The sequence below is a fragment of the Hermetia illucens genome, chromosome 2 (assembly GCF_905115235.1).
Source record: "Hermetia illucens chromosome 2, iHerIll2.2.curated.20191125, whole genome shotgun sequence".
NCBI lineage: Eukaryota > Metazoa > Arthropoda > Insecta > Diptera > Stratiomyidae > Hermetia > Hermetia illucens.
The window spans coordinates 142,573,586-142,600,508 of record NC_051850.1 but is presented as its reverse complement, the minus strand read 5'-3'; the positions used below and the strand labels follow the sequence as shown (position 1 = coordinate 142,600,508).

The window sequence follows — 26,923 nt, the reverse complement described above, 5'->3', positions numbered from 1 at the left end:
TTCTGGTCTAGTTGAAAGCATCTCACCCGTTTTGAAAAAGAGAAATTAAACTGGCGAAAATGTGTTTAAATTTCCTCTCTTTTATCCATTTTTCTTGTATCTAAAATGGATAGGGAAAGGAAAAGTAATCGATACGGCCTAGAAAAATGATTTCGGTTTCGCACAAGTTTAATATTCTTATCGCTTGATATGTTTGCTCAGGGAAACTAGGGTCAGAAAAATACTTCCTCTGGGGAAGGATGGGGTGAGCCACGTTTTGGAAACTAATTCGATCAACTGGAAAAGTCTTTCAATTCCTTGTATAATGGTCTCAATTCTTGAATATCAATTGAGACGATACCTAATTTCAATTTATACAAAACATAGGGATGGGGAGGTTCTCGGCTAAGAAAAGGATACCGGAACGTTATATTAACGTTTGCCTTTGGTGCATTTTGAGGCTTCATTGCTGGATCAAGAAACTTTTAAATTTAATGAATTATGGACCCATATCTGCGAAACCTGCCTGCATTAGTAAATTATGAAAAGAGTGGAACTCTTGCCATTTATACTACATCATCATCAATCCCTTTCCTGCCCTTCAAATGCAGTGCCGAAAAAAACGTACTAAAAATTTTTAAAGATGTTTTTGCTCAAGAACGGCGTTGTATAGGTCAGTTGTTTTTGCAAAATTGCATTCCGTAATCTTTTTGTCAGTGATTTCCCAGAGATGTTCCATGTAATTCAGGTCAGGGGTTGATGCAGGCTGTTGCAAGACTTTTACATGGTTGGTATTGCTAAGTCAACTCTTCGCTAGCCGAAAGCTTCTGGTTATTGCCGTTTATAGAAAACCAATCGTTGCCCAATTTGTAGTGAGAATAAGGTAGCATAGACCCAGGTAATAAATTACTATATTTGACTGCAGTCATTACACCCACGACCTTAAATATTGGGTAAACTATATCATGAATGAAACAAGACCGTACTATCATAAATCCCGCCAATTGGAACCTTCTCCTTCACCCTTAGCAGATGCTACTGTTTTAACGCTATTGTTTTCGGTATGTAGCAATGGAGCCAAGCGGTTCGGACACCGTGAACCTGTGAAAGTTTCAAACTGCCGACAGAAGAAGACGCTGCGGAAGAAGTTGACGGTTCTTGGGAATGATGATATGGACGTACCTGCACCACTAGATGCGGTAATGTCCAGAGAATTCAGATGCAAGAAAGCGGAATCTTCGGCGAAAGTTGGGGACAAACTGGCAACCCCAATGAGATGCATCCTGGTTGCACCAGACTATTCTGTCAGCGGTATTCCGCGCAAGAAGCGTAAGCCCAACACATCTGTGGTGGTGAATCAGGGTCAGGGTGCCGGGAGGTCATTAAATCAGCGAAAGAGATCTCAATGAAGCTAATCCCTCCCATAGGAATACGGACACGAAGGCGGGATGAAAGAGGACGTATGCATAAGCTGCAGTCTCATTTCTGACCGCTACGTGGGAGTTCCCTCCAAGGATGGTAAAATGTCAGAAGGTCAATTTACCGGCAATGCTTGTAGGAAAAAAATGCTGAAGCCTGAATGAAGCCAAAATTTAATAATGAATGGGCTCCTCCATTTGCAGTGCACTGATGAGGTTCCCTTAAAGTGGCTCCAGCAGGTAATTCCGACTTTGAGTTCTGGCAATCGGCCCAAGTTCACTATTGTGAACACTGAGCTGCGCAGGACAGAACATGTCGGATGTTGGCTATCTGGCTCCCGAAGGATGCGGGGTATCCAAAGTAGTTCCACCGTATTGAATCTAGAAATAGTGTTCAGACGGTTTCTACATTAGTGAACGATTTTCAACGCCCTCAGTGCAGCTTGACTGTTGCCACTATTGCCTGTGCTTGCCCTTCAACGATTCATCAACCATCCAGGTTGGTACTTTAAGGATCTCATCCACTACAGGGTAAAACTAAACACGACCATGAGAGAATTCGGTATCCCGAAGAAATTGATAAGACTGCCTAGACCGACCCTGACCAATGTGCGTGGCCAGATAAAAGCAACAGGAGCACTCTCAACACCATTCGACATCAACAACGGTCTACGACAAGGGGATGCCCTATAATGCGTCCTATTTAACCTGGCTCTTGAGAAAGTGATCCGTGATGCTGAAGTAAATGCAAGAGGTACGATCCTCTTTAAGTCCACCCAACTACTGATCTACGCTGACGATATCGACATCATGGGAAGAACCAGTACATGGCGACAGTTCTGTTCCCTTCCAGTCTGGAATTTTGAAACTAAAGTCCTGGTCGCCCTGCTTTTCAGGACGCACCTCATCCGCATCATACATACTTTGCTGTTGAACACAATTTTTATACTCCATCGGTTACCCATGGTTCTTGGTGACTTTCCACCTCCCACGAGTGAACACTTACTCGTAAAATCATCTAGGTAAAATAGCTTGCATGGGAGATCGCGGCACCTACCTCGCCCTTGACCTGCCTGGGTTTCCTTTTTATGTGTTCGGTTTTGGGTTTCTAGGGAGCACTCCCCTATTGTGGGTAAATTGCTATTATTCTTTTCTTCTTCCATTCCGCCGTAGACGGCTTATAGTAGATCTTTAGCCTTCCTGAGCGCGTCCTTTAGGCTTTTCTTCAAGTTGCACAGATATCATTTAGATCATACGCGACTGACGCGTGATTTATTTCTGACGTCTAATATGTTAACCTCGGATGTAACTTTGTTGGACCTTCCCTTCCGGATCTTAGAAACAGGGCGATTTTGAGCTTGGCTCTTTTGTCCGACTTCTGTACTTCTCGCTTTCTTAATTGGTTAAGAATAGCGCGGAGATGAGTCTTCACTTGATCATAGATCCACCGTGCCATAGCCCCCAGCAACACGGTAATGTAACGGTAATGGTTGCTGCGATTGGAAATTTTCAGGAGGGAGGAGAACTAAGCAACAGTATCAGCGGAGTAAATCACATAGTATGGCATAGTAGGCGCAGAGGAGCCGCAGAGGAGCCGCAGAGGAGCCGCAAGAATCTAATGAAAGGTTGAGATAGCGGAACGGGATTGCAGATGTGAAGGCAGATTGGTTTGAGGTTTCCGCGATCCACTAAGGCTTCAACACTGGCCAGATATTCATTTTTAGACGTAAGTAACATATGAAAGAGGAGGAATGCAGATTTTTGAAAAAAAAGAAGCCAGCACGGTTTCCGGAAAGCAAGAACCTTTTCTTTGCGGAAAGTTTTTGACGCAGTTTTCTGTGGACTTGACACGTCTAGATCGCAGACGCGATCTAGACACTGGAAGACCGCAGGGGAGGAGGGCGCGCAACAAAGACGAAAGACTGATAGAATGGTGTAGAAGGTGCTGAGGGTATTGAAATTGGGAAAAGCAACGCACAAGCAGGTTAGAGAGGACAATATGAAGAACGCGATTTAAGTAATTTCTGGCAAGGTTAATTTGAAGGGAGAGAGGAATTATTGAGAAGGAAAGTTAAAGAGAGAGAAAAAACTGTTAGGACTTCTGATAATATATCGAAGGGGTCTTCGTAGAGAAAAGACGGGCTGAGGAAGAGAAGATATGCACAGAATATGTACAAGTTGAACTCCAGAAGCTCGGATCTTCAATTATGAAAGGTTTTGTTGTTTTATTTGTTTAGGAATATTTGGCAATTATGAAAGGCTTTGTTGTTTTTTATATAAGAATATTTAACACTTACATCACGCTCGTAATGTATATATAGTGAGTATACCCGATGTTCAATTCGTTGTAATATTGACATTTTATTTGACGCCAAAATAACCATATTGACCTACTATTCCTTTGTTACTAATAGTAGGATGTCCACCAAACTCTCCAGTATGATGCTTCCCATTAACGTCTATCCTAATGCAAAACTGCACGTATCTAAGATGAACTTAAAGGGGGTCGCAGATTATATTAACTATTATTTTATTATTAACCTTTCAAATTTTTCGAGAACGGCTCTTTGAAGTAATTGCACCTTTTCGGGCCCCCCTTTGCAATGTCAAAACTAATATCTTCGCCTGAAAATACTAAGGTCTTCCATTTAATACCCCACATGACCATATTCGGAAAGAGAAAAAATTTGTGCCTATCTTTTACGTGTATGGGAACCCCCCTTAAGTTTAACCTGCAGCAATGTAATTCACCACATACGAGTATGTGGCGGTTCACAGTTCCCACCTTCCCACCACCCCGTGTCAATCGGTGCAAACGTTTCTGAGAAAAATGCGTGTGACAGGTAGAAAGGCAGGCATATGCAATCGGCAAGTCTTGTAAGCACCATCGGCAATTAACACAAAGTGAAACTATTTTGGAGTGCCATCAACGATGGAACGATTCACCTACAGGACGCTGGACCCACAGCATTATTCCAGATATTTTAAAAATGGATCAAACAAAGGCGCGGTGAAGTTAGCTACGATCTAATTCAATTTCTAAGTGACACGGTAGATACCGGGCATACATTTATCGCTTCGGACGTGATGACGGAGTATGTTGTTTCTAATTGTCCGAGGTTCCTCGCATACTGATCTGAGGCGAAAATTGACGTCGGCGCTCCGTTGTCACCAGAGAATGTCGTGTTCCGAAATAGCCTGGATGGCGGTGGGAAAATTAATGAAGGCGATCCACAACCTGCTCAGCTGGAGGAGCATCGGTAGAAAGTAGCAAATAACGACAGGAACCACAATTTGTAGCTGATCCTGCCCCGCGATGTAATACCCAAAGGGTAGTTCCGTGCGGTAAGCGAAAGAGAAGGAGGTGGTTTTAGTGAATAAAAGTCTCACACGTAAAAGAAGACAGAAGGACCGTAAACCGTTTTTAATAAAGTTCTATTATATTTTCCATAAAACCTTAAAAACAGGCATATGTTTGACGGAATGGTTTGTACGGTGGAAGAACAGTAGATGCAATAGGAGCAGAAAAGGTGGTTTCGGCACAAAAAGAGGGCTTAATAGCTATCAAGGCTACTCCGCCAGTTGACCTGCCAAGTGTAGCATAGTGCTCTGCCGTTAAACTGTGAATATCATTTAAGTTCGGCCATGCAGGTGGACCGGCCAGAAATTTCCTTGAAGCTTGGTCCTCTGATAAAGTTTGATGAAGACCCCTTGTCGACAATGTCCTAGCTAGTGAGGCCAATGTTCTCTGGAGGATTCTGCGATGAGGGTAACAGGTCAATCAGGTTGCTATATTTCTACTGCGAGAGAGTTCTATAAGCTTACTTCCCTTAGTTATATTGTGACGAATATGACTCGCAGTAGTTTCGCAGTAGACCACCCTTTTCCAATCTTTGTTGTGAAGCCTGTCAGTGCTATCCTCACATCGTGTGTAGGTAGAGAATCAAATACGGGCCCAAGACGACTACAGAATCCGTCTTTTGCCAAGTCGTGCTTGTTTCGCATTCGGGCATATACGTTGATCAGTCAAACGTAGAACAATTAAGTTTTTGCTCGAAACGTGCCAATTCTTCCATTGATCAGACCAAACTTCGCCACTTTTTGAGCGAAATTCTGATGAAAAAACAAAAAACTATGTCGCATTCTCGCATGCCAGACGTTTTCCGGTTTTAAAAATAGTCCGTGTCTGAGGGTCAAATTCCACATTACATAATAATTTCGTTTTTTGCATCACCAAAATTTTTGAGCAGAGAGTAGACGCGTCAGGTTCCAAACTCGTAGTCCCTTTTTCGCATTTGTCGTTGTATTTCTGATCCGAGGTTTATTTTCTGGTTGCGAGACAATATCATACTGTGAGCAGGTTGCCAATTTGTTGTAGAGTTCCCACGATCGATGACCAATTGGTGCTGTTTTACGCCATAGAGAACTCGCCATTCATCCTCTCTCGTCTGTCTCTTTGCATTATCTATGAATAGTCTGGGCGCAGTTGAGAGTAAGATTTGGTAGCACACTGCAAATGTTGAAACAGTGAACATTATCTAGGCTTTTATTGAGGATTACAGTGTCAAGTGTGTATTCTCTCTCGGGACATATTACCCTTTAGTTGTTCTGCAAACCGTCTGAAGCCTGTACTACTCCTTAACCCTTACAAATTTACTCCTCTTTTCCCTATTAGCAATCCCACCCAGAACTTCTAAGAAAACTCTTCTAACCAATGATTTCGGGGAAAAATAGACAACGAATTGTTACCTTGACTGATATCCATTATAACTAAAAATACAGTTCTCCAAACAAACTCGAGAAGAGTCAGCATAAAAATAATGAACTAAACTCCTCAAGTAGGGACACCAGCCAATAAAAAAAAATTCTCCTATGAAATATGCAGCAACGTCTGAATAGTCTAGTTCTATTAAGGATTTCACTTGGATTATTTGCATTGGACGAAAGCCAGTCCCAACATCAAGGCTTGCTTCTCTCGTGAGACGTTGAATAATAGAGAAAATGGAGCTAAGCCCTATATCCACTTAAAAACTTTTTCCGCAACCCTCCAACACCACTTATTGTCGCAAAACACAGTGGCGTTATAATACAACAAGAGAAACTCATTGTGGAAAAATTAAATCTTTACCTTCGCGTTCCCCGTGAGTCTCATTTCTCACAGTTTATACTACATTGGAGAGATCTCTTGTCTCGTTATTGGGCGAAGTCCTTTTTTCAAAAACTTTCACTTGAACACCTTTGAATAAAAGGTTTAACGCAACTCCCATTGCCAGACGTTACCAGCGTAACGAGCAGGAGAAAGTATTGGATTCGGTGGAAGTCACAAAAGTAAAGCGAGACAAGGGAAAAATTGAATCCCTCACGCGTTGCCGATTCAACAGACCTACACAAGTACTTTGGACTTCCTACGCGATATACCTTTGTGCTCGCATTCGCTTTTATCCACTGTACTTTAGAAAAAACATGGGCTTAAGCCGTTTTCATATTACAAACGCCTGATCCAGTATCCTAAGTCCTTACGCTTCGCTTCCTCCCTGGATTGAGAGGGGACTGGAAAAAGTGGCAGGTAAAGAGTCGCTTGGAACTTTTTTAGCTGCCGTGGCTTCACTACGACCAGTCGTTATAAATAATTCGTAAGCACCTTATGGAGAACCTGGCATGCACAAATCCTTGTCGGCTGTCAATTATGTAGCTGCGTGTAGTAACGAGCGTGCTTGTATCTCACGGATTTCTCCTTGCGACAAAGGACTTTGTACTGCTTGAGAAGTGTTACGATTAAGAGTTGCAAAATTGTGACAAAGTATTGGATATTAAATTATAGCAACCCTTATCAGCTAATTACAAGTTAAGCATGCCAGCTTTATGGAGTTGCATGAATACCTTCCTTTTAGTCCTTACATTATTTTAAATTGGCTTTTTCTTATTTTTCAGGAGTGCTGTGACCCCAAAGTAACCTAGCAGATTACACTTTCAGGTAAGTTTCCCCCGAAATTGCGGGCAAAATGGCATGAATACTTCAATTTTCCATAGCGAGTCTGAGGGCACAATCTACAATCACACTTATCCTCGAGTTTATCCTCACTTCTGGCTATTCTTTACCAACTCATCAAGTTCAATACGTTTGTAACGTTGTAGCCGAACAATATATCACAGCTCCTGAATCAGGGAAAGAAACCATACATCGCTTAGGGTAAATCATCCGATTGAAGCATCGATAGCGGAAATAATGCCACGACTGCACTACAGGCACCGCACGGATAGCTTGGGTGATAGCGCCTCAATATCAGCTAATTTACTCAAATCCTTTCACAAATTGGAGTCGGGTAAATATGTGACCATCGAACCATCCGATGGACATATCCACTCCTACCCCCATTATACGTGTTTGTACACGGCAGGACCAAACCATTTGCGGGGATTTGAGTGGCAGTGTCAGTTAGCCAGGGTTCAATTTTCGCAAATCCCAGCGAGGTATTTTGTCATCTTTGACCAGTGAGCGTTTGTTCGTATCATTTTCAGGAATTCCAGGTGTAAATGGCTTTCACACCCTATTGTTTTTCACCTGACACAGGAAAAGGGAACAGTTTTAACATTCTGACTTTATTAGGCCTTTGTCATGTCGGAGATAACAATAAAATTCAGTAGAGCGTTGTCAGCGTCACTTTGTGTCCTCCCTACTCATCATGGGCGGAATAATAATGATGTTTGGAAAGGCCCTCGTCACTTCCACAAGAAGTCACTTTACGATTAAAAGGTCAGTATCTTGGAGTGGCTGCCCTACTCCTCCAACGGATCTATGGACTCATTGGAGCTTCAAGAGATTTGCCGCTCACTGCAGGCGATGTCGGAATTTCAATTAGCTTGGTTTGTTTTTAATGGCGCCATTTCTCGAGAATCTTAGGCAAGCGTTCTATTTAGTTATCTCCATCCCCTAGTGAGAAAATTACATCACAATGTTTACATCACCCACCGCATCGAGGGCGTTTAGTGGTCTATCAAACGAATGACAATATTCAGAATATTTTACTTTCTGCTGGACCAGCAGCATTCCAGCACGAACGGTCTGTGGACCTGACATGAAATATTCAGATACTGAATAAGTCACAAGAAAATCTTTCGATTTCAACGAAAATATGTGCGTCACTAATGAGTCTTTGTCTAGGGGCAATTGGTCTTGCTGAAAGCAATTTCTTTATTAAAACTAGGTCACTGCCTTCGGGCCCTGGTAATAAACTACAACAAAGCCATCGAAAGTTCGCGGAGCTGCAAAATTTACTTTGAAATTCATATAAAGGTACAGAGACACAAAGGACGAAACGGCCAAAACAAACCGATTTACATAAATATTTCCTAGAGAAATTGCTGTACAAATTATTTTTAAGAATTCCCGATCCTTCCATCTCTGTGTTAACATCGCAATCTTGACTTGTTTCTTTCAAGATTTTTTCAATAGTCGTAAAAATTGTAATGAGATTTCTCTTCCGTTTCATTCGTGAAAAAAGAAAGTATCTCCAGAAGTACAACGAGACCAGGGTTTCTTCCTGGGGTACTACATAGGTACCGGTCCCACATTTCGCATCTAGTGCGGGCCCGGGAAGGATAACAGATCCATCTCAGTGAGGCTACTATGAAAAGGGACATTCAATTTTCAGTACTCCACGGTTTGTTCTTTATTTATAAATTTTATCCGAAAGCTTTATTGCCATAATATAGAAGGATAGAGCCCGGACGAGGAGCAGTGGATAGTGGCGAACGGCTAGGGGTAGGGGTTGAAGCTATGAGTGAGTGGGATGTATACTTTTAAATTGGCTTTCTCCTTTGTCAAACACAAAAAAAAACATTTCTTTTGCCGGAAACATGTTGTGGAAACAGAAATGGCTTTACGAATTATTTATTAACCATAACATGGCATACGGTGAAGCAAAACAGGTAGTAAGACAACAAAGAACATACAACGAGTTTGATAAAGGATGGCGGAAACAATGAGAGTTGAGAGTGAGCTACGCTGGGAGAATGCTGCGAAAGACATAAGCACATGGACGTAAAATTTCCCTTTCAGGACTCGTTGTGTTCTTGAGGCATATGAAATTTAATGATCTCGTATTCATTTGAAAATTTACGTCATTTGTCTTTATGATATCCAACTTTGCATCCTTTTTGGGTTGCCGAGAATAAAAATGTAATTTTTGAATAATGAATAGGAGAGCCTGATGCTTATGTAAGTTGAGCGATACGTTGTGCTGGCAAATGGCTTGATTGATGATACAATTTTTATCAAGATCCTTGCTGTGATTATTTATCCACGAGTTTGACATTATGGACGAAAAAGGAGAAGGATTCCGAGGAAAGCGTCATTTGGAGCTTTTTTCGATGAGTCTTTCTTTTTAATTACAATAACTACGGACACCATTAACAGCTGTGAAAGTGCTTTTGGTAGTATTGGGAAAAATCTCAGCTTCTAACCTCTTCTAAAGTGAAATGGCTATCTATTTAGATTGAATGCAGCGAAATGGAAAGGATTTTTCGAGATTGGCCGATGGATTAGGGGTTGGGTTAGGCTGAGAGATTGGGCCAGCCGCAGTTAAAAGCACTCGTTATCAGACCCATTGTACCCTTAAAATTGCCCGTCTAACGACCATCTGCCTACTATCTTCGCTGGGCTTTACATGTTTAGGAACGTCCTCTTGGGGGAGGGTGTGCGCAACCTCTTCGTGGAAGAAAGGCTGGCAAAGTGTTGTTGTCTAAAGTTCGAGAAGCTACATTTGAAATGCATGCATGCATTCTCTTCCCCACGTTGACTACGTATAATCCAGATAAAGAGCAGTGTGGCTTTAAAAGCTCTGCTAAGGTCCCTTTTTTCAAGGTTTTGTGTAAAACAAAACCTCATTAGAACCGATTCGATGTATGTTTGTCCGTCTGTCCGTTTGTGATACCCGATTTTCTCGGAAATCGCTAAACCAATTGTTACTAAATTTGGCGAGAATATGTGGATGTGAATCTCTGTACATACTAGAAGTGGTGCTATTTTTTATTGAGATTAGAGGGGGGCTCCCCATATCTGTGTAAGCGAGGTGTAATTTTTTTTATACAGAATATGATCAGGTGGGATATCCAATAAAAGGGCTCGATAAACACTTTTCAAAACTGATGATAGTTTTGATACTGGGTGAAATATAGGGGAGTAAGGGCTGAGAATGTGTGCCCCAAAAAGTGTAACAGGTCTCGTTTTCAGAACCTATTCAAGCAAAAAATCTGAAAAAGAAATCACAATATGAAATGCGAAATGTAGGCCTTAAAATTCATCCTATTCCGATATTTGCTTAAATAAAGTTAATATTATTATATTAGTGTCCGGATAGCTGAGTGGTTAGAGCACAAGGCTGTCGTACGGAAGGTCGCGGTTCAAATCTCGCTGGTGGCAGTGGGATTTGTATCGTGATTTGACGTCGGATACCAGTCGACTCAGCTGTGAATGAGTATCTGAGTGAAATCAGGGTAATAATCTCGAGCGAGCGCAATGCTAACCACATTGCCTCCTACAGTGTACCATTACGGTCTTGAATGAAGTGCTCTAACACACTTCAAGGCCCTGATCCAATATGGATTGTTGCGCCAATGATTATTATTATTATATTACCATATCTCCCCAAAACCCCCCTTATGTTCATCCCAGAAGTATAAAATTTGGTATGATTATAAGTTATAGAAGGCCAAAATTATGTATTTGACATTAATTTATCGTACTCTACGGTATGTATGACGTCATCATCATACAGGGTGCGGCAGCATAACTTCCTTTTTTCAAAACTCAATAAAAACTATTGTATGCATCGGAAAATATAATATTTATTTATTTTTTATAATGTGAATGTGAAGATCAAATCTGTTAGGTGACGTCCCCCATTCTCCATACATTGCGTAAACCGATTTCAGGCGTTTGTCATGACTCTTGTTAGCATAGCAGGTGTTATGTTGGCAATTTCTTCTTGGATGTTGGTCTTCAAATCTTGTAGGGTTCTTGGACGGTTCACATAAACACGGGATTTCAAAAAACCCCATAGAAAAAAATCACAAGGGGACTGATCGGGAGGGCGTGCCAGCCATTCCAAATCGCCTCTAATTGAGATAAGGCGCTCTGGAAAGTGTTCCCTCAAAACAGCCATCGATGCTCTTGAAGTGTGTGCTGTTGCACCGTCTTGTTGGAACCAAGTGTCCCCCAAATCGAAATTTTCTAACCATGGGAAAAAAAATTCTGTAGCATGTTTACATACCGGTCCGAATTCACTGTCACTGTAACCTCATTTTCTTCAAAAAACCAGGGACCAATAATTCCAGCTGAGGAAATTGCACACCACACTGTGACTTTGGGTGAATGCAAAGGCTTTTGATGCAATTCTCGAGGGTTGGTGTCAGCCCAGTAGTGCATGTTTTGTTTGTTAACCGACCCACACAAATGAAAATGGGCTTCATCGCTAAAAAAAACAATAGCACCCTCGGGAACGTGTTTGCGCGCAGAATGCCGTGGCAATCGCAACATTGACGCTCTCACTGCTTCAATGTTCTCAGGTGATCTAACGGGCTGAGGGACTCCACTTCTTCCTTTTGTCGCACTAGCAGTTTGTCTGAATGTCGTGGCCCATGTAACAATTGATTTGCGGTCTGGGACGGGAGCCAACGGGGCTAAATTAAAGCGATTCCGAAATGCACGCTGTGTTGCAATAACCGAACATCCGCTTGAAAAGTAAACCTCAACGGCAAAGGCACGCTCCTCACTATTCCAACGCATGATGGCTACTGAACCATGTCGGGAGAAAACTTTACAGTATCCCCTCTTGATCGAGACCACTAGCGCTCCGCTATGACATCAACTAACTGAGTGGCGCGTATTGTAAAAAAGGAAGTTATGCTGCGCACCCTGTATAAGGTGATCTCATAAGAACGATGGAGTTAGAGTTTGGAAATACATATGTTTTCCATGGATTATTTTGAATTCGAGGTATACGCCAATGGAAAGGTTTCTCACAGAAGATGATCGCAAAACCTTTATACCTGAAGCATCGAGCTTCCGGTATTCCGACTTATTAAAGGACAATAAATTTGTCACTCTAGAGTTCTCGGGTTCTTTCACAAGGATTTTCATCCTCCTGCACAAATTTAAATATCTCTACTTCGTTCCGTGCATTTTTGTAACTTCACCCCTCAGGGAACACTTGACAGTGGATGATCTAACATCAAATACTAGTTCTGATCCCACCGTCGTGAGGCCAGACCCATGACGAGCCAGTCCATTAGTTTACAGGGATTTTTAAGTGACCTGGTACCCACATCTGGAATTTCACCCAGTTAATCAAGCTTAAGTATTTATCGGTAGCTTTGTAATACCAATTGGCATGCCGCCTCGGAATAGATTCGAATGGTGTGACCCCGTCATTTCTCTCCTCTACTCCTGAAGAAATGGCATATATCTCCTCTTGAAATATGGTCTTCATTTCTCCGAGAGCTCATTACAGCTCCATAATTTGGTTTTCGGAGAAGGTTCTGAATCCGATTCATCTTTTATGAATGTTCCTTTGGTGAACGTTATTATGTATGTAATCCCAAAAAATTCGTAAATATTTATCGACTTGCTCTTTTGGTGATTGGGCAGGGTGTAGGGTATGTATAGGATATGCTTTCTCAAAGGGAGGGTTGCAAGCTAGTTTCCAGCAGTAGTTTCCAGATGAAAGCATGACCATATGATTGGTCGCTTTTCCACGCGTGAATGTTATGGAAAACGATGCATATTTTTAGCTGCTCCCCATCTCACCTCCAGATGAATGGGGAGTAGATATAGGTTGACTTCGAATGCCGCGAAGGTGGTGTAGTTTTCATTACTCTGCTTACTTTGGCAGCCGGGCCCCTCTCTATGAGCAATCCTTAAAAGAGCTGAATAGACTGCGACCCTATCACAACGTGGCCCTTCTCCACTCAAGCATGTGAAGAGCACAACTAATTAATAGCGAATTGATTCCACGTTTTATGGGGCGTCGCGATTTTTTCCTGTAGGAGGCAGATCCATGAAAGCGATCAAGGTTCTTCCTTCTTGGATATCACCTTCTAAATTTTTCCCGTGAACTCGTGTGGTGCTATCTCCATTGTTGTATGACATGATAGCGCGTAAGTGAGAATAGTGCACTATACTTTACATAAGGGTTTGCTGCAAAACGTTGTATGCAATGGACAAACCACCAGGGAAGAAAGAGAGGAGGGGGTTTTCAATTCTTTGATTAGAGACGAAATTAGATTGATCAGTTGGAAGTTTTTGCGTTCACAAAGGTGTATTTCTCCGATTTGAGAATAAAAATCACCTTCACGCTAACTAATTGCAATACAAGTGTAAACACGTGCGCGCGGTATATATTCAAAATATGTTGGCTTTTGGCATCAATCTCCCCTGTTTATAATAGTAATTTGTGAGGCGGCAATCCAGTTGGATCCTGGCATTGAATTGTGTTAGAGCAGTTCATTCAATACCGTCAAGGTAGACTCAAGAAAGTGTAGGAGGCAATGTAATTTACATTAAACTTGCCCATGATTATTATCCTGATTTGAGTCAGGTATTTTCCCAATTACAGCAGAAATTATGTCATTTGGGCTCGAATATTTGTGTCAAGCGAATGAGTTAAATGTCTATTTTATCCGATCAAGTCACACTACTTTGTATGCTAAAATCAAGCCTCTAGGTCGAGGGCTGTACATATCTATCGATCCTGGACTGAAATTTTGCATGTTGCCGGGGTATGTACTTCAAGGAGACGATTTGTCACTTTCTCAGCAATTTCTGTGTACTTCTCGCGCTGTGAACGTGAGTTACAAATTACAGGTCGCACTCTTTAGCAAAAATCTGCTTCGGTTTCAATATCACCTTCACCGAGTTAGTCTTTTCAAGCATGTCCTTCATGCCTCGTTTAGCCGGCCTTAAGTTCTTCGTGAGCCTCTTTGTCTCAATTCCAGTGAAAAGCTGGATCAGGATTTAGAGTTCCGTTAAAGAGTGGCCAAAATCGTAGCTCAAGTACTCAATCTGTGTTTTGCGGATTTCAAATTGGAGCACCTGGAGGTGGTTCTTTGCCATTTTGTATGTTATTTCTCGCTTGACCGCATTGGAGAAAATGTTTTCAGCACCCATGTTGAGGACCTGTAGTTTGGTCTCTGCTAGAGTTTCTAATATCTAAATCTTGCGTGTTGATTTAAGTCCTTCCGATCCTTCTCTAGGGCTAGGTCCGCAATCTCCTACACATGGTTGAGAGGTGCTCAGAGGTGGTGGCGAGGAAGATGGGGCGGCAACCCTATCGGTCAAACCAAAACCAAGTGGCCGAGGAGAACCTCCATAGTGGTGGCACCGAGAGACGCTGTAATCACTTTGGTTTGCCGGCCGTGATTCAGTAGGCCAATGCTCCAAAGGCCCAATTAGGGCGATCAGACCCGAGTCTGCACGGGGACTCATCTGAAGTGGCAAATTGGTCACGAAACCTTACCAGGGGTATACTGGTACCATGGGAACCGGGAAAGTCCCTGGACTCACATACTTCGGGTGAACTCCTGTTGTATGTGAAGACAGGTCGGTTATTTGCGGTTGGCCCCCCTAGTGGGAGTTTCATGGTGGTTGTGGTTATGCTCAAGCGAGAAGAGACCTTCGGGCCTCGACGTGGTGTTGCGTGTCAACACGAGTGCCGTACTCCATAGTTCGGTAGAGATTTAGGTAATTCTTGCATCCACCAGTATGAATGCTAAGCCATGCACTTGGTATAGACTGGTACCGTTGTTGCTTGTCTCAGCGGGGCTCTGATTGTGGTCACAAAATCAATCCGTGTCTGAGGAGGACCGTAGGATTAAGTCTCACGACAGGTGCCTACGTAAAACACCATGGAATTCACACATCGTTGAGAGAGGAACAGTGCCATCTGAGTCAGTTTATCGTTCTTTTGTTGGTAAAGTTGGTAAAGATTCGCACTGCTCCCAATGAAATATGGGCAGAATCTAAGTTTAGACTCAGGTTCTCCATCGCTGATATCAAGGTTGATCTGTGTTTCAAAGTTAGATCGAAGTTTGGTTCTTGCTTTTAATTTGGGATTTCATGAAAAATTACCTTGGCTCTTGTTTTCCAAGGAAATTAAATCAATTTCGGCAGAGCCCCTTTTTACTGGCACGTCGCTTGGTAGTCAAACTTTACCGTTCTTGGCCACATACTAACCTCTGTTACCACTTAGTTCACCGCACGATAGTCAAACCTCTGGTCAAATAAGGGAGGTAATCATCTCGGAATGTTCGTCTAATACAACATTTTTTCTTGTCTCCTCCTAAACGGTATTCCGAGTTTCACCTCCAGTTGCTTCCAACTCTTACTTTATGCTAGTGCTCATGATTATTTCTTTAAAAACACAATGTTCGTAGATATTACTTAACTAAAAAGAACGAAAAAGCTGACTGACGGTTTCGTCCAAGGCAGAACAACTCATCAGACGCTGTCTCCCATCTACCCTGGCAGCAGCGTGACCGAAAGTAGTGACGGATGGAAATTACTTAAATATTACTTAAATATAATCGCAAGCATGTAATGCGTACGAATTATATTCAAAGCGTCATAAGATCTGGCTAATTGCGGAGTCGTGGCAGCCAATCAGTGAACGGTGGGGTTGAAGGCTTTGCTGACCGCTGGGAGTGATACCGGGCATGACGCGCTCGAACTTCGTTATACAGCGAACTCCGCTATAGAGTGAAATACCGATAAGTTCAGTGTAGTGTACGCCGTGGGAAAAGATAATTTGCTATTGCGCTTGTCAGGGAAGTGGAAGACGCCGCAGATCGCAATGATTTTAGAACGGTATACCGCATCATGAAAGAGGTCGTAAATCTTTCGATGGTAGTGTGAAGGACGTCAAAGGTCGCCTTCTTATTCACGATGATGAACAACTGAAGAGATGGAAACAATACTTCTCCAGGGTCCTTAACTGTATTACATCCGGCGAGATTTCTCCTCTTAAGGATAAAATGGCTAATCACCGTAGCATGTGGATAAGGAGTGTTCATCCAAGCAGGAGAGACATTTTTTCGGCCGCAAATGTGCTCAAACGGAGTAGAACTGCCGGGCTTGAAAGTTTCACCGCAGAGTTATTTATCGCTCCATCTACACTTACTGCAGATCGGCTATTTCCACTCGTATGGAAATCTTGGGAACCTGAGACCTTTTCTGGAGAGTGGAAGAAGGGCATGGTCGTTAAGATTCCAAAAAAGGGTACCCGTTTTGAGCGTGAAATTGGAGGGGTATCTATGTGCTCCCTGCTGGCTAAAATAATCCTGTGATGCATCAAAGAACATCTCGAAAGCTTGATCGGCAGAGAACAGGATGGTTTTCGCACCGGATCATCCTTGATCGTCCACATTAACACGCTACGGATCATTTTGAAATAGTGCGCGGAATTTATACCTTCGCTTCACCTGCTTTTCATCGATTTCGAGAAAGGCAGTCCGGAGAAATGAACAGCTATAATATTATCAGAGCGACATATAATGACGCAAAATGTCTCGTGTTGTACCGAGGTAGAATAGCGGAGGATTTTGAAGTCGGAAACGGAAAGCGGGTTGCATCCTGTCATCAATATTATTTCTTTTTGTTATCGGTGACATTCTTCATGCTGCATTGTCCGCAGGATGTTGAGCAATTCAATGGATGATGACATCTTTCCTGAAACACCTCGACTACACCGATGACATCTGTTCGCTCTCTCACCGGGTAATGGACTTTGGCCAACTGGGTCCGGATTTGGTAAAAGGGCAAGTAGTGTCGGACTGAAGTCATCGCACTCTCCCCATCTGCAATAATGGCTACTATGTCGAAAACGTCGACTAATTTGTATATCTAGGATGCGTGGTTTCTCAACCCCCCCTATCTCAATTCTAAAAATGCAGTTGTCCCAACAATAAGACCAAGTTGAGGTTTTTCTGTGCTAGTGTTCTTTCTGTTTCGTTATTTGGGAGTAGCACATGCAACGTGAAAACGCTGTCACTCAAAGCTCCAAACTTTCGTCAATACTTGTCTGCATCGCATCATCGGAGTACGCTAGCCGGACACTATCTTAAACGAACAGCTTGGTTGAAGCGCAGACTTGGCATTATTAAGACGGAAATGACAGTGGATAGGTTACGCATTGCGGGCTATCTTATGCAGTGGAATCCACTCTCCCAAGATGGCTGACGAGTGGGTCGCCTTAAGAGCACTTGGCGCAACGCAATAGAGGAGGAGTATCAACTTCTCCGAAAATCGTGGAGGGAGTTGAGAGGCATTTCAGGTAACCGCGCGCTATAACCCACCAAGGGGTGAAAGGCAACCATATGTATGTTTATATTTCATCCATTGCCTGTGCGATCCTACTGAAATGGTCGTCGTAGCAAAAATAGCTACATCAGACGTAACCATGCTCCTGGTCATTGTGACACATATTTGCTAAACTGCTCCACGAGTAGTATAGGCGCCCAACCCAGTCACCAAGGCGGACGACTCCTTTCGGTTCTCACTACCGTCCTTAAATTCTTCCTTCTTCTTATCAAATGTGACCAAAAAATTTTTGCATTTTCCTCAGCTAGATCCTGTGATGCTACAGGGGTTTTCAGCTATTCATAGTGGGGCTCTCCATTAGTGCTTCTTTCATATCCGAGCTTAGGACCGGCTGTCGTTATTACTAATGCCAATACGAAGAATGCGGTGACCAGCCAGACTGAGAACTTTGATTTTGTTGACATTTATGAAAAATCCAACTCTGTTTACATCCTTTCTCAAACCGAGAGCCGCTTGGATGCATTTCCTATAGGCGGAGCAGACGTTACCAGCGTTGTCGTTGTGCTTAAGAGGAGATGGCATAATCAATCGAAGACTTCCAAGTCCTTTTTGAATACAACATTCGACATTTTTGGATACAATGTGCGACACCCGACTTCTCTGAAGTCTTTCATATTTACATAGGTGTGTATTCTGAGACATTCGCAGCAGCCGTCTTCTGACAGGAAGGCCGATGAAAATGTCCTTTTGAGAAAAAATGGTGGTCGATTGTTAATCCTTTCTGATCTCATGGCATTGTATCTCCTACAAATCATCCAACTATTTTTCGAAGTTTGATAGTTCCTGAATAACTATGCAGGACAGACTGAATACATTCAACGCTTTAATCTTCGGATAGATTTTCAGCCCTTGATTTCATTTTGACCCTGCGAATATATTACTAAAGAACCAGAAGCCATTCTTTTAAACTTCATACTATAAGGACTAAATTTTTGATTAATGACGATTTGCCGGTACAAATGAAAGTAAGCTACCTATCGCTTGTTACTACCCTTCCCGGAGCCCGATTTACTTCACATCATCGCTCGCTGTGTGGATTTGCGTACTTCAGTGTTTCAAATATACATTACCCTTTCAGTGGCCTAAAATAACATCCCCCCAAGTGTACACCAAAGTTAATTAGAATAATGAGAAACGCATTACGCCTTCTGAATCCATTATTGCAAATTACTTCTCATTCAAACTTTTCAAACCCTCATAATCCTTTCTATGTCTCTTTGCATGAACCAACAAACGGCATTGGTTTGAAACCAATCAAAAGATTATATGCATCGCTCGGACTATCATGATTACCATTAGACTGCGCTATGGATCTAAAAATAATCCCAAAGCCAAACATAATTGAAAACATCGTCAGAGTGGAATCTAATCAATCAAAGTCTCTGCTCACTAACACCACTCTGCTGTTGTCCCCTTCAAAAACAAGTCAACAAACCACAAAAATCAACTTTCCATGAAACTTTTCATTCGAATTATCAACTTGCTAAGAATCCTCCTCGTCGACAGGGGCTGTTGCGTGTTGATACAAATCCTTCAAGCAATCATCAGCGTTGGATGGATTTCGTCACTCTGTGAAGGATCGCTTATTTATTCTGGCTAATCATATTTCTGTCCTTCAAATGAATCAGAGAATGGTCGGTTTGCAGACTCCTTACCGTCCTTGGTATAACCCAGAGCATTGACTCAGTGTCCTTTGAAATAGAACTATTTAAGGTACTCGGAATGTGTGATGTTTTTCAGGCAAACCATGGAATGATAAGCCTATGCTCCAAACTTGATAGTAGTATTCAATAAGAATTTTCTAATCAACTAGTGAAGATGTCTCGTTTCAAAATTCTCTTTTACTGTGCAAAATCACCACAATTTCTCTGAACTGGGAGCTGTTTCCACCTTATCTTTGCTGCGTATGTGAGGGAAACATTTCAAAAAACATCTACCTAGTTCAAGAATGTCTACTGATTAAAATTAACTGGCATTAATCACTATCCCAAACTGGTTCCCTCAACCCTGTGTTGCTAAGCTCTAGGTTGTCAGTAAAAATCTACTATTGGCTCACGGCTCTGTGAAAAAGTAGAGCTAATTTCCCGCTCTGAGCTGGCTTTGCTAATAAGTATAGTCCACAATAGCTTCCCCTCACCTTTGGGAAAAAATAATTAGGACCTAATACACGGAATAATGAACTCATGGGAAAAAGCCTCGCACTATACTGCATCGTCCCCGGCCTGAACTCGGGACTATGGACAATCCTTTCCCATTCGAGTTTCTCGCTGCCAATAATATCTTCCCGGATTTGTTGGTTTTCCACTTTCTCAATCCATTCAGATCTCTTGCTCGGCCACTTTGCTCTCCGGCTACCCTATTTTGAAACGAACGCGCTTCTGCCATTATTTCAATGCTAGCCTTTGGCAAATAAGGGTTGCTCGTTGCCAAAGCACCAAGAGTCTCTCTGTGGGAAGAATGGAAAGGATTCAATACGGCTGTTGCTGCTGGCTGCGTTGTTTCTGAATATATTTGCAGTTTTGTATACCTTGATTCCGGTACGAGGTGTGGTAGAACGATACTATTGTATAAAGAAGTGATTCATGTAAACTAGATGCTTCAGAACAGCAGTTTTGAAAAGATGTTGGGAAATGTATGGAAGTAATGCACAGCAGGGAGCAGATCCCCTCGGGGAGCCAGATATAAAGAACAGTAAATCAGAATGAAAATTGAACGCTTGGTTCCAAATACGTAGCTTCCTGAGTAGTGTGCATAATGGTCCATTATCCGAAGTAGTTCGCAGCCATTGGGAAGAGGAAGGCTTAACATTTCCTGTCCTTTCTGGAGCAGATGATAATGCCTTTTCGAGGGTAGGATAAGTTATAGGAGCTATGAAACAGTCAGACTCTTCGAACAAATACCTTCTCGCCACATTGTCCTAACTGCTTAAAATGCACTTTCCTCGGGCCATACCGTTCTATTGCTCCTACCTTGATTTCATGTGTATTCTTTTCTGGCTGAGTATGTTGTTTTCTGTGATTTTGTGATTTCCTTCGGGATATGTTCAAATTGAGATGCAGCTCTTGAAGCCACTCGGAAGGTTTGCAATCCGTTTTGATTTCACAACCCCTTCTCGTGCACGTCGGCATGTTTGCTCTCGAACGGAACGTAATCTCATTAAAGCACCCCCGGAACAACAATAGGTCTGTGCCAGGAATGTCTGAATGATTTTTCGATACACGCAAATTAATACATACATCATCCGCAGCAGACCGGCGTCCAACAGAAGCCTTATTTTGTCCTTATTAGTATGGCTCGAAGGTACGGTCTGCTACTGATGCGATAAGCCATATGCTTCCCTTGCTGGTTCTCGGTGATCTCTGGGGTTGTTACCGAAGGGATAATAGCCTATTTGAATAATTTCCATTAGGGAGTTTTCTTTTGAACTTGTGAATGTTTTCAATTTGAATAATTAGATGATGAAAATATAAGTTTAATCGGTTGAATGCTCACGTGCTTCACTGGGAGGGGAGGATGTGTGGGTAGGAATCTGATGTAATTCGCTCAATTTCGACGACTTTGGAGATTTTTACATCTGTTCGATGACAGCTCAATGAAAATTGTGCTTCGAAGTGTAAGGAATAGAAATCTTTAAACACAAAAGAAAGCGAAATAAAAAAGAGATGAATAATCCTGAGTTTAATGAACCATGCTGTCGGGGCAAAGTACTCTCTAACACTGTGTTGAAACGATTCTTATCATTCTTAACAAATAAAGCAACAAATAAGGCAAGTAAGCCCATTGATGTTTACAAAATCCATACTTACGTTTGGATTCGATCAGTGGTTTGTTATAGGGAAAAAAACAACTTTGCCTAGAATGTTTCACAGATTCCTTTGCTTTGCTCAGAGCATAAATATAAATGAGCAACCAAGAATTCATTAAAATACCTTTAAAGTCCGCCACCCACGTTCAGATCGACCTGTCAGGTACGCCTGAAGAGTGCGCATTTGACCGGTGCTCGTAGCGTGGGGGGTCCTGTTGGTCTTTTTGACCGTTCAGGCGGTCGGCGATTGAATGCAAAATGATTCGGGCAACCGGCAGACATGCTTTTTTGGAGATGAGCGAAGATTTCATGTTTATTTAGAATGCAAAGCAGAATTTTATGGGCATCTTTATCGCTCACGAACATTTTTGATAAATACTCACACATAAAAAATTCTCGACAATGCCTTTCACGTCTATAGTTGAACTAATGATGTTGCATCTTGCTGGTGCGTGGGTGGTGCCTTCAGTTCCACTGACAGCCAGGCTCTTCCGGCGTAACTGACATGCCTAACTAAACGTGGATGGCGGGCTTAAGCTACACTGAGATAGTATAGAAGGTCGGTGGACTTATTCCTTTTGACAAAAGCTTTCAGATATTAGAGACTTCAGATCTCAGCAAACATGTATGAATATTAACATTTTTTGGGTTTTTCGAGATCTCACAACTTTGTTTGAATCTGTTTCGACTTGGTATCCTAATATAATAACGCTTTATTGGGTAGAATGGCGGGCTTTTGTGGTATTTACCATTTTTGCTCAACTTGGTGGGAGAAAGCGAGAACTTTAATCTATGCTTAAAACTAGTTAAAGAAGAAAAGTTTAACGAGGCAGATCAGTGTCAAACTTTAAAAAAATAATTCTGTCCCTTTAGTAGCCTAAAACTCCGACTGCTCAATTCTAAATATTCCCTCTGCTACAGCGCCCAGATTTTGTACCGTGGAGCCGGCCACCCTTCGCGAAGGCAACCTCAACAACTGATAGTCGCAAAACTGAAGAATACGGAGACTACGTGAATAGTTACTGGCCAGAGTGAGCTGCTAACCACAAAGGTTCAAATAGGAAAAAGGAAGTGACCGGTACACTGGAAATATTTGATTAAAAATAATAATAATAATCGTTGGCGCAACAATCCATATTGGTTCAGGGCCTTCAAGTATGCAAAGCACTTCATTCAAGACCGTGACGGTACAATACAGTATACTGTAGGAGGCAATGTAGTCAGCATTATGTTCTCCCGAGATTATTACCCTGATTTGATTGAGGTACCCATTTACTGTGAGATTTGAACCGCGACGTTCCGCACGACAGTCTTATGCTCTAACTCCTCAGCTATCCGGACACAAAATAATTGAATCCTTAGTGGAAAAGCATGGAGTTATGTGTGCACATTTTTTGGGAAAAGATGACTCAGCCACTTTCGAAAATGTTAATGATGCTGAGCCATATGGTGACTGTGAAAAGAAGGAGTTTGCTGGATATGTTGGTAAGAGGATGGGTAGCAGATTGGGGGCTTTGGTAAAAGTCAACAAGGGATTGGAGGGCAGAATAGGTTGACGAGGAAGCAAATCGACAAGCTGACCAGACACTATGGGAATGCCATCTGAAACAACAAAGATGATCCTTATAAGGAAAGTTGCCTAAGGCACTTTCTACCACCGATCTTTAACTGACGCTAAGTCCTACACGAAGATTGCTCCCTAAACTGGTGTAGTTACATCAAAGCGCAAGAGAAAGGTGAGGTCTACAGGTTGCGCCACCTCCTATATCATCAAAAAAACATTGAATAACTTTGACATTACGAATCAGTTGATTTGGTTACACGTCTTTTTGAAAAGTTATTTCAGTACAAATTTAAAGATAAATCGCTTTACACGAAAACAACGTCACGAAATAGTGGCAATGCACCTTGGAAATATTCGTTCAATAGCGTTAACTCATCGCGTATATCGTGCCCAACAGGCTTCTTCTGAGTTTCGAATTTTGTTGAGAACGGGACAGTGGGAGATCGTCAATACATCGTTCATCAACGACGTTTCAATGAACTGGTTGAAATTGTCGAAGAGAACATTGGCCGGAACCCAAAACTAGCGTATCATTGCTACGCACAGCATTTTGTCGTTAGTGGTACCACTTTGAGGTGCAATTTGAAGGATAATTTACATTTGTTTCCGTAGAAAGTGCAGCTACCACAAATGATATTGCCGACATACCCTCCACGTCGCTTGAAATACGCCCAAACATTGCTGGAATGGTTGACGCCGAACCTAATTTTTGGAAGCAAATTTTCACGAGCCCCATTTCGCACTCTCGGGGGGTGTTAATAAACAAAATTGTCATATATTGGGGATGGAAATCACACACGGATCGATTGGATGGCCGGAAAGTGACTGTTTGGGACGGCATTTGCATCAAAAGGATCATTGGACCATTTTTTGTCTCCAAAAAACAAAATAGTCTGTCCACAAATACGTAAAACGGTCTTGAGTTACTGGTTTCAACAAAATGGTGCGCCACACTATGCTGTAAATTAAACAATTCAATTTCTGCAACGAAAATTCCCTGGAAGTCTAACGTCAAAAAGAGGTGACATTGACTGGCAATCCAGATTTCCAGAGTTAACCTTTTTGGATTTCCTTTTATGATGTTATTTAAACAGCAAAGTGTACGGCAGCACAAATTTGATGAAGCCTTTAGCTCCTCAAAGGTTTGAGGCATTGAGGAGTTCAAGGTATCATCAAATCACCGCTATACCACCCCAGGTACTCGAAAAGGTAAAATGCAACAAAGAGGTCACATTTTACTTTGGAAAATAAAAGCGGTCTCTTGATCGATGTAGTATTCAAAACCTAGTCCAAATAAATTAAAAAATTTTAAACTTAATAAAAATACTTTCATACATTGAAATCAGCAGTGAGGGAGCAACACATGGAATGACACTTTTTGACGTTTAACGCTAGCGCTAACCATTATCAGAGCACCAGTGAAGTGTTTAGGTGGGAATGAAGTGAAGGCGACAACATAGTGGAAACTAACTTAGTTAGCGAGTAAACAGGGACTTTTAAGGAGGGGTGACGGAAAAGTCGTTGATAATGAGTAAATATAATAAACAACATAGTGCTCTGTGGGACGGCAAAGGAATCACAAAAGAAACAGAATGTGCAACCACTAAAACCATCGATTGGCAAGGTAAAAGGCGAGCCACGATACAAGTGATATGGGAGCGCTGAGAGAGGTGAGTTAAAACACAAAAATATCTTCGATGCTTTTATTAAAAGTAATGGAGAGCGAAAGGTAATAGGGTTGACCTCTTTTAAGAAAAAAGAGGTTAGAGAGGCCTTCGTGGCGAGTGCCAACATTGGCGTCAAACTTGCCCGTGAAGTACTCGAAAAGTAAGGTGGTAAGGAGGGGAATCGCACGAGATACGGAAAAGAGTGCATTCACTAGTAGGAGTGAAGAAGAGGGAATCTGGGCATAAAAAAACTATCGGTAGGGTAAATCAAAAGATAGTTGGGGGTGTTAACAGAGGAACCAGAGAATTTGATGAAACCAGAGGATAGTTGGGGGGTCTGTAGGGATTGTGAGTTTGGGACCCAAAGTGATTTGAGGTTTTCGTGTTCCAGTGGATCTATGTGTTAAAGGTTTGATTGTGGAAAGTAGAGTTTTGAAAACAAAAAAAGTCAACAGCTTTTAGAAGGTAGCAACTTCTTCCTAGCGGTAGTTTTTTGGGAAAGGTTTTAGTGGACTGTGTGGACAATCAGTCGAAGAAATCTCCATATAAGAAAGGAAGCAGAGGCAGAGAAAATATGCACAGAACGTGAAAAAGGCACTTGCGTTTGGCGGAATGATTCGTACGGTGACAGAATCGTAGGTGGGAGAGAGCTTGGAATCTAAAATCTAGTCATCAAACCAGGTTTCAGTAATGCAGATGTCGTGATGTTAGAATACTAAAGCAAATATTGAAACTCGACTGCTTGGTCCTTTCGATTTCTCACGTTATGGTTATGGAATAATGGTGAGGCAAGCAATAAAGTGGGAAACTTTCTCGAAGCGGGGTCTTCTCATAAACCTTTATGAAGATATATTGCGGCCGAAAGAAAGGTTGGTCGATGGCGTCGAAGACGTTATTAGCCGGTTAGGAGAGCCATCCTTCGTCAGTATCACACATGATAAGTGACGGAGTTGAGTTAGAGCCCTGCTTCTGATGGGGACCAGAATATCGTCAGAAGTGGAGGAGTAAGCTAGCCATGACACGAATAGGTTTTTCAGTGGTTAGGCTATGCTCAGCAGTGGGCTGCTGAGGCGACATGAGTTAGTAATGACGGCAAGTGTGGCTTGCGGTTCAGTGATAACAAGCATACGTAAGACGCTGGCAGAGCGCGCGTAGGCGCTGGTACAGCGACAGTAAGGCGATCGTCAGAGCGGTGTAGCCCACGGCCTCGGTTGTTAGGTGTAGTTTGGTTTGGAGGTACCGTTCGGGCTGGTCCGATCTTTTATAGTTGAATGACAGAATAGTGAAATGACAGGCAAAGGTCGAGGACTTTCCGGCCGGGGCGACTAAGGACAAAGCATAGCATCAGCTTTATCAAGAAAAGACTCCGAGAACAGGATGAGAAGAAATTGATGAATAATCGCTATGAGAGTGCTTGTAAAAGGTTCGTTCAACTCGATTGTTGAATAATTTGGAACTCTTATTATATAAAACGATTAATTTTTTTTTTGGTTGAAACCCCTGCCAACAACAAACATATTCCTACATTCGTTTCGTTTTTATTGCTCGTATGCAATAGTTTGCAGGTGCTTGCTCTGTACTGAAAACTAGTGTTGCACAATTATAGTTGTCATTCGTCCTTCGATTGCGCATAGTGCTTCAAAACAGGCAAACGAAACATCATTCACGGTTCGCTGAAATGCATTTTAGCTCCCCCAGGACTTCTCGAGAATTCTTCCTCCACTGGTCTGCATCAAATACTCCTCCCCCTCTGGAAACTGATGAATTCGCAAGTTTTTGATTCAGTGGGGGGGATCAAAGGGCGGAAACTAACCTGCTCTTTATCAAACAAGCTTTCGAGATGGCCCTTGATGCGTTTCAGGATTATTATTACCTTTTCGACGGCAGTGAGTACGCAAACACCGTTCCAGTGTTCGCAGAGATTTCGCAAGACGTTTTGAGAACCCACCTTGGCATTAAAATCAAGCTTCTCCGAAACTGCGTGTAATTGCTCGTATAAAGCATTGACCCCAGCATCAACACCACATCGGAAATCTTCGTTGGTGCATTGCACTGTACAATCTGCCAATAAAGATCCTGTCCGAAATTGGCTAGCAGGAGAAGTGAGCACGGTTTATC

General features: G+C 42.2%; 1 protein-coding gene across 3 annotated transcripts in view; it reads left to right on the top strand.

Annotated features, from left to right (window-relative positions):
* LOC119649607 (connectin) overlaps positions 1-26,923 on the top strand; it is a 639,962-nt gene that overhangs the window by 380,299 nt on the left and 232,740 nt on the right. For 2 of the 3 annotated variants that reach the window (XM_038051827.1, XM_038051825.1), the window contains one exon: positions 7,329-7,371. The exons of the other annotated variant lie outside the window; for it this stretch is intronic. The gene's annotated coding sequence lies outside the window, so the exon portion shown is untranslated. The remainder of the gene's footprint in view (positions 1-7,328; positions 7,372-26,923) is intronic. 3 annotated transcript variants of the gene reach the window in all.